Here is a 12036-nt window from a genome sequence, read left to right as displayed (position 1 = left end):
AGAGGAAAGCTACTTTAACGTGTTACCAAAAAGTTAAATGTATAGTGCAAATTAATACAAAATAAAATCATTTAGTTGTACTATTTCACTGTTAGTCATGTTATCATTTATTTAAAAAAAATCAAAACTGAGTTTGTTGTGTATGTGTCATGTTTGTGTGTCTGGGGCGCACCCCAAACGAGATTCTATGTAGGTCAGTAAAAAGCTCTAATTGGCTGGTTTCGGATCCGCCCTGGGGCGGAGGACTCTGCGCCCCAAACCCTCCCACTTATGTTGTAAGCGAATCAATAATGTTTTTTTTTACGTTTTTGACCTCCTGTGCTAGTGCCTGTATCAAAAATTCTGCATTTCTTTTTCTGTGCACACAGCATTCAGATTGGCAATGACAAGCTACACTGCTAGTAAATTTATAACTTGCCAAATCGTAACTTAAATGCAGTCCTGTCCCCATTTTCTAAGCGTGTCTTGTTTCATTAACCGTTGGTTACTAAGTTAATTTTCACCAATTTAACAACTTAATGGAAATGCACCTATTTTGCCATTTTTGTTTTTCTTTTTCTGTGAATTTTGAAAATATTGGCTAGCCTAGCTTCTGATGAAACTAAAGCGGCTGCTCTTCCACTTTTTCATTTTTATTTCATTTTTCGAGTGAAAGTTGTACGAGCTTATTTCATCAATTGCTCTGAAATATCTGAGACAACTCTTACATGTACAAAACGTTGTGCAGCATGTTTACTAACAACAAAAGCGCGGTACTCTGGTGTAATATTAGTGCGCGTCAACTTAATCCCATAATTTCTCCGCTTGTCATCCCCTTGAAGTAATCCGGACAGAAGCAGTCGAAAGTGGACAAAAGAGACGGATTAAAACATCAGGTGTGAACGGTAATGTCTCTCTCCCTGTGATCCGATCTACCAAAACGCATCTTAATACCAGGTATAAACAGGGCCTTTGTCTCAATGTGCTGTGAGCTCTTTCCATTTATAAACTGCAAATGAGTCAGGAAAATAGGGAGTGGTGGTAAAAGTGCTGACTAATGCGGCAACCCGTCCAAACTCTCCTGCGACTGAATGACCTTGTGCCGGTCAGGAAGAGACCCCTCCAGTGTGCCAGCAGACAGGTGATCTGTCAGCTTTGCGGCGGTAGCCGAGCCAGGGCAAAGAGCTGAGAGAGACGTGGTAGACGCTGGAGGACACGCTCTCACACATGTGCTCCTCGCTGCAGTTTAATCTATCACACAAGGACGGCGCTCCTCTAATTCATCATGTGTTTTATTTTTCCGCACGCCGCTTAAATCTCTCTTATTCACGGCGGGGAGGAAGAGGAGATGCCGAACTGCTTAACCGGTGAAAAATGGGCTCGCTCTGATTCGTCCTGCGGCAGGTCTCCAGTTTTAATCCCAACGTGAGGGAAGGCAGCTAGAGTTTGACTTTTAGATTAATCTGCAAAGCCGTTTATTATTTAAATGCACGAAAGGGTTTTTAGGGGAGCGAAAGTGTAACATTACTCTTAATGATGTCTCGAAATGCGGTTACATTATTTATCCCCGTAGTGGAGCTGTCAGTTCAAATTCCCCGTAAAACTTAACAAAAATAGCGGGGGTAAATTGTCCGTCTCCTCAAGGTAAACTTTAACTTAATCTGTGTATTCGGTATCAAATGTGGTGGACGAGAAGACACCGAGCGTCTGCGTTACTCGGAATTGCATCAGAAGCTTTGATGCTGATGTCATGTGGTTTTTGTATCAGTTTCCATCGCAATATAGCAAGAGAACTCAACACCCATTTGCTAGAATTTCATGGATTAGAACAGTACCATGTTGCTTTCAATGAGGTCTGCTTTCTCGTTCTACATCACTGTTCATCATCAACAGTAATCAAACTCTGTAATGCAAAACATTCTGTGCATGGCCTCCAAATGATTGTTAAAATATCATTGCTATAATGCTATATGACAGCCATAATATTTAAATTAAAACTCAGTTTTTATTCTTGTAGGGTGTTCCTGTAACTCAACTTGTAGAGCATTAAGTTAGCAGCACAAGGTCAGAGGTTCAAGGTCATAGGTTCAAACCCAGGGAACACATACTGTACTGTTAAAAAATGTATACCTTGTAATGCACTTTGAGAAAGACTGGTGTCTGCCAAATGCATAAAAAGGAAAAAATTAAAGTACTACTTGTATAAATAAATGATGTAACTTCTCTAAAGCAGTGGTTCTCAAACTGGGGGCTGCAAGATTTTGTCGGGGGACAGTTTTATGACATTTTATAAAATACTTTATCATAAATTCTGTGTAATTCAACTTTAGAAAATAAGACTATGAACCAACAGTACTGCACTGTATAGTTAAATATATTTTGTTTAATTTAAAGGGGACATTTCCCAAGATTTTTTTAAGATGTCAAATAAATCTTTGGTGTCCCCAGAGTACATATGTGAAGTTTTAGCTCAAAATCACTGGTGACCCAATTATAGCACTTAAACATGAAAACACAAGGCGCTCAACATAACAATAATTCCAACTATAAACGGGAATGTTTTTATCTGGTTTTGGCTGCACTCAAAAAAATTATTCAAGCCCTTCTTAGAAATGACACTTTAAAATTGTGTTCGCTTAATTTAAAATAACTCATTAAGAGCAATAAGTATGCTCAGTGGATCAGTGGATCATGTAGGTTGTCTACAAACCGGAAGGTTGGTGGTTCGATCCCCGGCTCCACCGGACCAAGTGTCGAGGTGTCCTTGAGCAAGACACCTAACCCCAGCTGCTCCCGACGAGCTGGATGGCGCCTTGCATGGCTGACACCGCCGTCGGTGTATGAATGTGAGGCAAAACTTGTAAAGCGCTTTGGATGGCCATAGGTCTGTTAAAAGGTCTATATAAATGCAGTCCATTTACCATTTTACCATAAGTATATTATATTTAATTAGTCTAACACAAAATGAATATGTACTATAATTTATTGATTTCTTTTTAATCGCGTTAACACAATTAGTTTGAGTCTGGGTTCTGGAAAAAATAATTTTCCAGCATGCTTTGCATGCAACTGCTTTTGGAGAGTAATTTTTTTAATTAAGTGTTATTTTATGCATTTTTAGGTAAAGAGAAAGACTTAATAGTGTTTAATGTCCGTTTATCTTATTGATTTAGAAGCGATTGTGTTATATTTTCAAATTGTTTGATTACCATCTTGCAGAAGAGTGGCACTTGTGGTTAGGTTGTGGATGTGATGTATTTCTCTCAATGAGCACTAACTGTGTTAATGCCTGTTTGGAGATCAGTCTCTTCTCACATGCTCATCCAAAGTATCATATGTTATTATTATTAGCATGCTAACATGTGCTTATGCTAATTAGTATGATATAATAACGTTTTATATAAAATAACAGAATTGAGTTATTCAGACTACACTACATTGAGTTATTCAAACTATGCTAAATCAAGTTATTCAGACTACACTAAATTGAGTTGAGGCAACTAATTGAGTATTGCCATTTACTTTAAATTGAGTTGGACTAACTCAATATATTTTTATTGTGTAAAGCAGTTTTTTATGAGTTAGGGGTACACATTCATATTGTATGAAAATCCTGCCCACAATTTTATTGAGTTTATCCAATGAATCTTTTTTTTTAGTGTGTTTGTTTACACAACGATGGCGTTTTGGGGTCCTTAAAATTCATACTTTTGAAAACGGTGTTTCAAAGTGCCTTGTTATCTCCAATTAAACGACAAAAACATGAATCTGTGTTAATGGTCACATCATGTGCATGCGTTGTTTCAGTCTATAGGCATGCTTGAGCATTGTTTTGTTTTGTGTTGTGTAAGTCTGTTACTGAATTTCTTGTACTGCTGCTCATCTTGGCCAGGTCACTCCTGTGAATGAGATTTTTAATCTCAGTGAGTTTTTACCTGGTTAAATAAAGGTTTTATAACGAAAATAAAACAACAATGGCGGTTAACAGGACTGTTCATGAGATACTGTAGCCTGGGAACCACATGCTCATTTTCTCATATTTGAGGCGTGGTTTACTAAATGCTCAGAGCCATTTATTGGGCGCTACGAATGTCTATCAAATGCGTCTGTACGTAGCTCATAGCCATCGTTTTAATTATACCAGATGACGATATTATTAATAAATACCACTTTCCATTTATAAGTTAAATGGACTTTGTTGATGACGATGCCTTAGCAGGTTGGTCCTATAAAACTCTGTGGCTAACATGTCTTGCCACTTTGTGCTCACCAGGCCTTGGGACTGGCGAACAGAAGTTGGTATCGACCACATTTTCTTGGATGTGAAATTGTTTAACGCCAAAAGTTGCTCTTTTTTAAATAAACTTGCATTCAGAACTACTTAGAACACTATCTTAGGCGCATTGAAAGGTAACTGCGTCTGCTGCCATGTTGGATCCACAGATATAAACAAACTGCTTTGGTGTGTCGCATAGACGTCGTCATCGTCTTGCTGCCTCCTCCCCGTTCTCTGATTGGTTCCCTATTTGATGGGAAAATGTGGTCCATGGTCTCCATGCTACACTTGCAGCGTGAATAAATTTGCACGCAAGGCAGCATGGGGAAACCCAGGCTAATGATAGTGAGTTTATTAACGCTTCTTCAACAAAGTTCAGAAAATGTTGGCGCTTTATAGTCCAGGGTCAACCTACCTATTTGTCCATTTAAACAAAATTGCTCAATCTTTTTGCCATCTTGATTGTTTGTGTTTATCGCTTTTTAGAAGAAAGCATATGTGTGTAGGCTTAGCGGTTTTTTTTACAAGGTTACATTACCACCTGGCACACGCAATACTGCAAATTTAGTAATCTTCGCGGATATCGTGTAAACACAAATCTTTTTGTCATGTGTATGTGAATTTTTATAAATGCAAAGAAAAAAAACTTCCACTTTTTTACTTCATTGTTGTTGGGTAGGCTAAACATAGCCTTAAAGGCATAGTTCAACATTCTGTCATTAACTGTAAACATTTCTTTGTTTTGCTGAACACTAAGGAAATATTTTAAACAATGTTTGTAACCAAACATGAGCACCATTGACTTCCATATTATTATGTTTTTCTACTATGGAAGTCAATGGTGCTTCTTCTTCTTGCTTGATTTCAAATATCTTCCTTTGTGTTCAGCCAAACAAAAACATTTGTATTGGTTTGTAACAACTTAAGGATCACTAACTTTAATGGAAGTGGCTTGGTATGAAAATGTGAAAGTTTGTTAAAGTCAAATAAAGTTATACGTCTCTAATGTATTGTGCTAAACTCTGCTTGTTTGCACTAATGTTGGTGCAATTCACGATCTGCATGGTTGAGATGGCAGGTGTGGGTCATCAAGCGTCTGAGCGTCTGTGGAGAGGTTTGTGTTGTGCCAGGATCAGGCATCCAAACGCTGCATGGGCTTCAATTGGAGCCCAGCAAGATTCACAGCTTCAACTCTCTCGCATACGGACGGTTCTGGGTAGTTTAATTAACACCTTCAGAAAATCTCTTCTGCGAAAAATGAGCCCAGGCCAAAGTGTACCCCTACATGGCAGCAGAGGACAGGGCGGCTGGCCACCCTCTCCGCCTTTGATGAATGTGCTGTCTTGACAGCAGGACTGTTTTTGGGCCTCTCTTCAGCATCGTCCCCCAGCTACCCCCCAACCTCCCTCTGAATTGTGATTTATACATCTGGTCCTCTCCTTCCTGTGTGAGCAACCAGACCAGAGGAAATGTATCGGCCTCAATTGCGATGCAAAAAGCAGGACCCTGCGTAACTCACCCCAATTTTTAACTGTTCCTCATCTAATAGACTCTGACAGGTTTCTATTTTCATGTTCATCATGGTGTGATTGAATTGCCAGAGATCAACTCGCATGTAAATGACGACTGCGCTTCCTGCGTCACGATGGAACGATCGTGGAGACCCTCTGAGGGACAGGAGCTGCTCCCATGACATTCATTGTGCTTGACATCTCTGACATGCTCCTAAATCTCTCTCGACTTGCTTTTATCTCTTCATCCTTCTGCTGTCAGTACATCTTTTCCTCCGTTCATCACTCTTATTTCTGTGAAAAAGACTTTAATGCCTTCAGGATGGTCATGAGCTAGCCAGGTTTAATATTGCTTTTGCCGTTAAAAATCTTTAAATCTTCAACAGTTGTAGTTCTAAGTTTAGATGATAGCTTGAAAATATGTCTTTATTTTTAAAAAAAGTTTGAAGACAAGTGGAAGGCTGTTACACAAATTGAGACACCTTGAATCCTTTAGTGGAACTGCACTGATGAGGGGTGCAAATTGTAAAACAGCCGAAGGATAAACATAGAAATGAGATGAGACGTGCTCTGAGTCACTTTAAAAGAATGCTTTGTTGACTTGTTTTTTTAGCAACTGAGAATAACTGCGCATAAAGACTGCCTCATTACTTACTGCATGGTAATCATTATCTTGCTTATTTACACTGGGGTGCTATCGCCATCAGTTTTGTTTCACTGTAGGTGTACATGGTACTAAAACAGAGATGGAACACCTTTGTAAACATGGCCAGAATACTATGACTAATACTGGAAAGCAGAAATTTAAATCAAAGGTAATATTTTTTATAACCCGTATAACATTTATTCATTAATTTTCAATGTGTTTGTGCCATTTATTGAGTCTGGTGGTAAAACAATGCAGATGGTGCACACATAAAACTGTGCCATCAGCGGGTGCACTTCATTCCAAGTGTTTACCTCAAAAAGAGTTGAACCGCAGAATGGTCTCATGGAAAATGTGCATAAAAGGTTCTTCACAGTGACGCCATATGAGAACCATTTTTGGTTCCTTTAAGAATCATTCACTCAAAAAAAAAAAAAATTCTTTAAAGGATTAGTCAATTTTCTTTAAAAAAAAAAATCCAGATAATTTACTCAACACCATGGCATTCAAAATGTTGTCTTTCTTTGTTCAGTCGAGAAGAAATTATGTTTTTTGAGGAAAACATTTCAGGATTTTTCTCATTTTATTGGACTTTAATGGACCCCAATACTTAACAGTTTTAAAGCAGTTAAAAATTGCAGTTTCAAAGACTCTAAACGATCCCAAACAAGACATAAGGGTCTTATCTAGCAAAATGATTGTCAATTTTGGCAAGAAAAATAAAAAATATGCACTTTTAAACTACAACTTCTCGTCTTCCTCCAGCTGTGTGACGAGCCAGTGCGACCTCACATAATTGCGTAATGACGTCAAAAGGTCACATGTTACATATATGAACATTTGCGGACCATTTTAAACAATAAACTGACACAAAGACATTAATTAGTATCATTCCACATACAACAATGTCGGAATGGTCCTCTTTCTCCACACTTGTAAACACCGGGGCGTAGATTTGATACGTCATTTGTGACCTCTTGACGTGATGACGTATTACGTGAGGTCGCGCTGGTGCGTCACAGGACCGGAGGAAGACAAGAAGTTGTGGTTTAAAAGTGCATATTTTTTATTTTTCTTGCCATAAATTAGAATCGTTTAAATAAGACCCTTATGCCTCGTTTGAAAATCGTTTAGAGTCTTTGAAACTGCAATTTTAAACTGCATTAAAACTGTTAAGTGTTGGGGTCCATTAAAGTCCATTAAAATGAGAAAAATCATGTAATGTTTTCCTCAAAAAACATAATTTCTTCTTGACTGAACAAAGAAAGACACCAACATTTTGGATGACATGGTGGTGAGTAAATTATCTGGATTTTATTTTTTTTAAAGAAAATGGACTAATCCTTTAATACCTTTTTATGATCTAAAGAATGCTTTTTACTACAAATAACCTTTTTTGAAACAGAAAGGTTGATGATAAAGGTTCTTTATGGAAACATTCAGCCAAATTTTTATTTATTTATGGCAATGTGAAGCACCTTATTTAAGAGACTTTAAAATGAAAGTCTGGTGGATTTACATGTACGTTGTTGTTTTAGTGTTCTGTAGCAAAGCCAATCTTTAGATCAGAAACTTTGTTTTAATCAAGGTTTGACATTTTATGAGCTGACATTAAGCCTTCTGGTTTTGGCATTTACAAAGCAAACAAAAGTCACCTCCTAACCACAGTTCTTTATAAATAGACTTTGCTAAAGTCATAAAATGTATATTGTTCTATTAATTTGATAATTATCTGTTTCAAGCTAATTATTATTCCAAGTAAATTATTATAATTTGTAATGTAATTTAATAAAAATTATTTGTAATTTTTTGAACGTATATAAACACACTTGACTTGACTTCTTACAGGGAGATTTGAAAACATCAGGGTCACAAAAGTTAAACTGATCATATGTATCTGTATACATAAATATGCCAGACTAACCTTTCTTACACATTTTCTGCTTGTTGCTCTTCAAGGGTCCTAAAACTAAATCCTCAGGCTTGACATCAGTTCTGAGGTTTCTCTTCATAGGTGTGGTTACACCACTGTTTTCATATGGAAATGAAGTCAGACTGAAAGCAGCTCTGTAAAAGTTCATTACTGCTTGCGTTTTCATCAAAAGGACTGTTTGGGTAAAGCAGAAATACATAACCTTAAAGGAATAGTTTACCACAAAATTACATTTCTGTCATCATTTACTCACTCAGCACCACTGACATCAACTGTTTGTTGTGTCATGTGAACCGTGTGCATCACATGTTTTGTCAAAAAAAGTGCCTGCTGCATACACGTCAAAACCGTTTATGATAAAAGAGATCCACAAAATACACGCAAGACACTCCCTTAACAGTAAACTCTGATTACGCATGCGATTATGCGAGTATCTGCCAAACGCGAGCGTCTCTTTTATCATAAACCCTTTAGACGCGTCTACAGCAGGTACTTTGACAAGACACGTGATGCACACAGGATCTCCCGGCGCGCAGAACACACACCCTGAAAAAAGGAACCACACACATGACGGGCTACATACATGTTGTGACGGACTTCGCATCGAGCGGCCTCGAAAAAAAAAGTCACCGGCCGCCTCTGTTTTACAGTTAATTATTTATAGTATAGTTAGATTACCGCATCAGTTTTCAAGATTTAGTGTACATATTTCCTGTTCATGTTCCTGTTTAAGTTTTAAAACTTTGCTTAAACAACAAAGCTGGTGGTGGCCTAAGGCTTTTGGACAATACTGTATACATAAATTGAAAAAGAACAGTTCAAGAGAAAACATAAACAACGGATTTGTGGGAACTGAATGTCAGGCATGTTGTAAGGCAACATGAAATTGCTGAATAAGTGCTTTCCATTTCTCTCCTGGTGTTTTATTTGAACCTGAAACTTGTGGTTTCTCCACAAACCCAAAGTATATTCTGTAGACTTGCACTGTCAGACAACACAGATATTTAGCCAATAACTACTCTAGCATAAGTGTCCCGCACCGAGTCGTGTTTATTTCCCAAAGCTTTGCTCCTAGCAGACCCAAAACTTTTTATTTGCCACAAATTGTTCTGTTAACAGAAAGTCAATGTAACTTAAATGAGCTTGGGCAGACCAATTCTGCAAACCTGAGTGAAAAACACAAAAACATACATACTGTATGTATTTCTGTGTGTGTTCCCAAGAGAATATATGTTGAATATCTACTGTAGCTAGGTTGTTGTTAAAATTACATGAATAAAATTTGAAACAAATAAATTACTAAAATAATAATTATTCATATACTCACCTAAGGGATTATTAGGAACACCATACTAATAATGTGTTTGACCCACTTTCGCCTTCAGAACTGCCTTAATTCTACGTGGCATTGATTCAACAAAGTGCTGAAAGCATTCTTTAGAAATGTTGGCCCATATTGATAGGATAGCATCTTGCAGTTGATGGAGATTTGTGGGATGCACATCCAGGGCATGAAGCTCCCGTTCCATTACATCCCAAAGATGCTCTATTGGGTTGAGATCTGGTGCATGTGGGGTTCATTTTAGTACAGTGAACTCATTGTCATGTTCAAGAAACCAATTTGAAATGATTCAAGCTTTGTAACATGATGCATTATCCTGCTGGAAGTAGCCATCAGAGGATGGGTACATGGTGGTCATAAAGGAATGGACATGGTCAGAAACAACGATGCCAATTGGCACTAAGGGGCCTAAAGTGTGCCAAGAAAACATCCCTCACACCATTACACCAACACCACCAGCCTGCACAGTGGTAAAAAGGCATGATGGATCCATGTTCTCATCCTGTTTACGCCAAATTCTGACTCCTGAAATTCTGATACCATCTGAATTTCTCAACAGAAATCGAGAATCATCAGACTCATCTTTAACTGTCCAATTTTGGTGAGCTCGTGCAAATTGTAGCCTCTTTTCCTATTCGTAGTGGAGATAAGTAGTACCCGGTGGGGTCTTCTGCTGTTGTAGCCTATCTGCCTCAAGGTTGTGCGTGTTGTGGCTTCAGAAATGCTTTGCTGCATACCTCGGTTGTAATGAGTGGTTATTTCAGTCAAAGTTGCTCTTCTATCAGCTTGGATCATTCGGCCCATTCTCCTCTGACCTCTAGCATCAACAAGGCATTTTCGCCCACAGGACTGCCGCATACTGGATGTTTTTCTCTTTTCACACCATTCTTTGTAAAATGGTGAACCCTAGAAATGGTTTTGCGTGAAAATCCCATATTATTTACAGCCCATTTCCTGACTGCATTCAGTCTGGCCCGGCCTTCATTCATACCTTCCTATTAATCAAATGCACCGTTGGACCTTTCTCTAGTGTGTAAATAATTTTAATCTGTGTCACAGAGTTTCACTTCAGTACTGAAAATCAATGGCCATTTGACTCCGGTTCATATATCTCCAATTCAAGAAATCCCACGCTTTTTCCCACATATATTTAAGTCTGCCTTCTGTATTTTTTCCATCCCTGCACAGTTTAAAGGCAACGTTCCAGAAAGTGATTGCTTACAGGTGAACACAGGCCTCATTCCCTCTGCCCGGTTTTAATCTGCAGTCCGACCCGGCCGCAATACGTGTGACACGTGTTTAATGAGAAAGATAAGGATTAAGACATTGATGAAACAGACAGTGTCGTTCTCCGCCCTGCAGTGCAAACATGAAGGAAAGTGGGTGAATTACGACGCTCCGTGTCCGCCCGCAGTGCTTCTGTAATTACAGTGGAAGTCACCATATTTCTTACCATTAATATAGCATGAAAATCCCTAGGGGAGCTGTCAGATTCCCACAAAACAAAGCATCGTGGGTAGGTGGCGCTGATGATAATCTTAAACCTTTTGTTTTTTTGCTGTTGCAAAATGTATTCTGCAATCCCTCCAAACAAACAGCACTGTACAAGGACAAGTTACTGACTTATGAATGTAGAACGAAGTACGAGCTGCATCGGTTATCTGAATCTATAAAACAGAGTGGACATGCCCTTTAAAAGTACAGCAATATTATTTACATTTAAATTGACAATAAGATTGTTTGTAGGACGGGTAATATTTTATACATCTCTGCACGCATGCTGAGTCAGAGAACAGTGAGTGCATACGCAGGAACGGTGGATTATGTAAACCAGACGATTTAATGTTATTGCAGAACGAGGATGTTTCAGTTCATGGCATTCTTTACAGGAGCAGCTTGTTCCCTGATCTGCTGTTCTCTGGAGTCTCTACTGTCATTAAACTTGCCAAGTGGAAAAACAGAAGCCATCACGGTAAAGAGGTTTTCCAGCGAGACAATCCTCCAAACGGCCATCTTTCTAATATAACACCTGATGGAACAACTGTGTAGGATGCATAACATCCAGGTATGCATAATGGACACCTAGTTAAAGCAGTGGATTTCTTGCCGTATTTTTCGTAGCACTTTCAGAACTACACATATTTTAGTCTCTTAGGCCTTGTATACACAGCAGCTAAATTCGATTATCACTTCACCTTATAATGCTTAATCCTGTTCTGTACACACATAGTTTAGTAATTTACGAGAGTGACAACCGCATTTATAGAAACTCAGAATCGCAGAACCGAACTGAACAGCTAGTTGTTGATTAAGTATTTAAACGTGCATCATGAACTTGACAAGGTCTCT

The 12036-nt window shown here is 38.4% G+C and overlaps 1 protein-coding gene across 2 annotated transcripts in view; it reads left to right on the top strand.

Annotated features, from left to right (window-relative positions):
• Positions 1-12036, top strand: part of rbms3 (RNA binding motif, single stranded interacting protein) — a 291895-nt gene that overhangs the window by 65627 nt on the left and 214232 nt on the right. The window lies entirely within an intron of this gene.

This window comes from Misgurnus anguillicaudatus, chromosome 10 (genome assembly GCF_027580225.2).
Source record: "Misgurnus anguillicaudatus chromosome 10, ASM2758022v2, whole genome shotgun sequence".
NCBI classification, from domain to species: Eukaryota; Metazoa; Chordata; class Actinopteri; order Cypriniformes; family Cobitidae; genus Misgurnus; species Misgurnus anguillicaudatus.
This window is presented reverse-complemented; position numbering and strand designations above follow the sequence as displayed.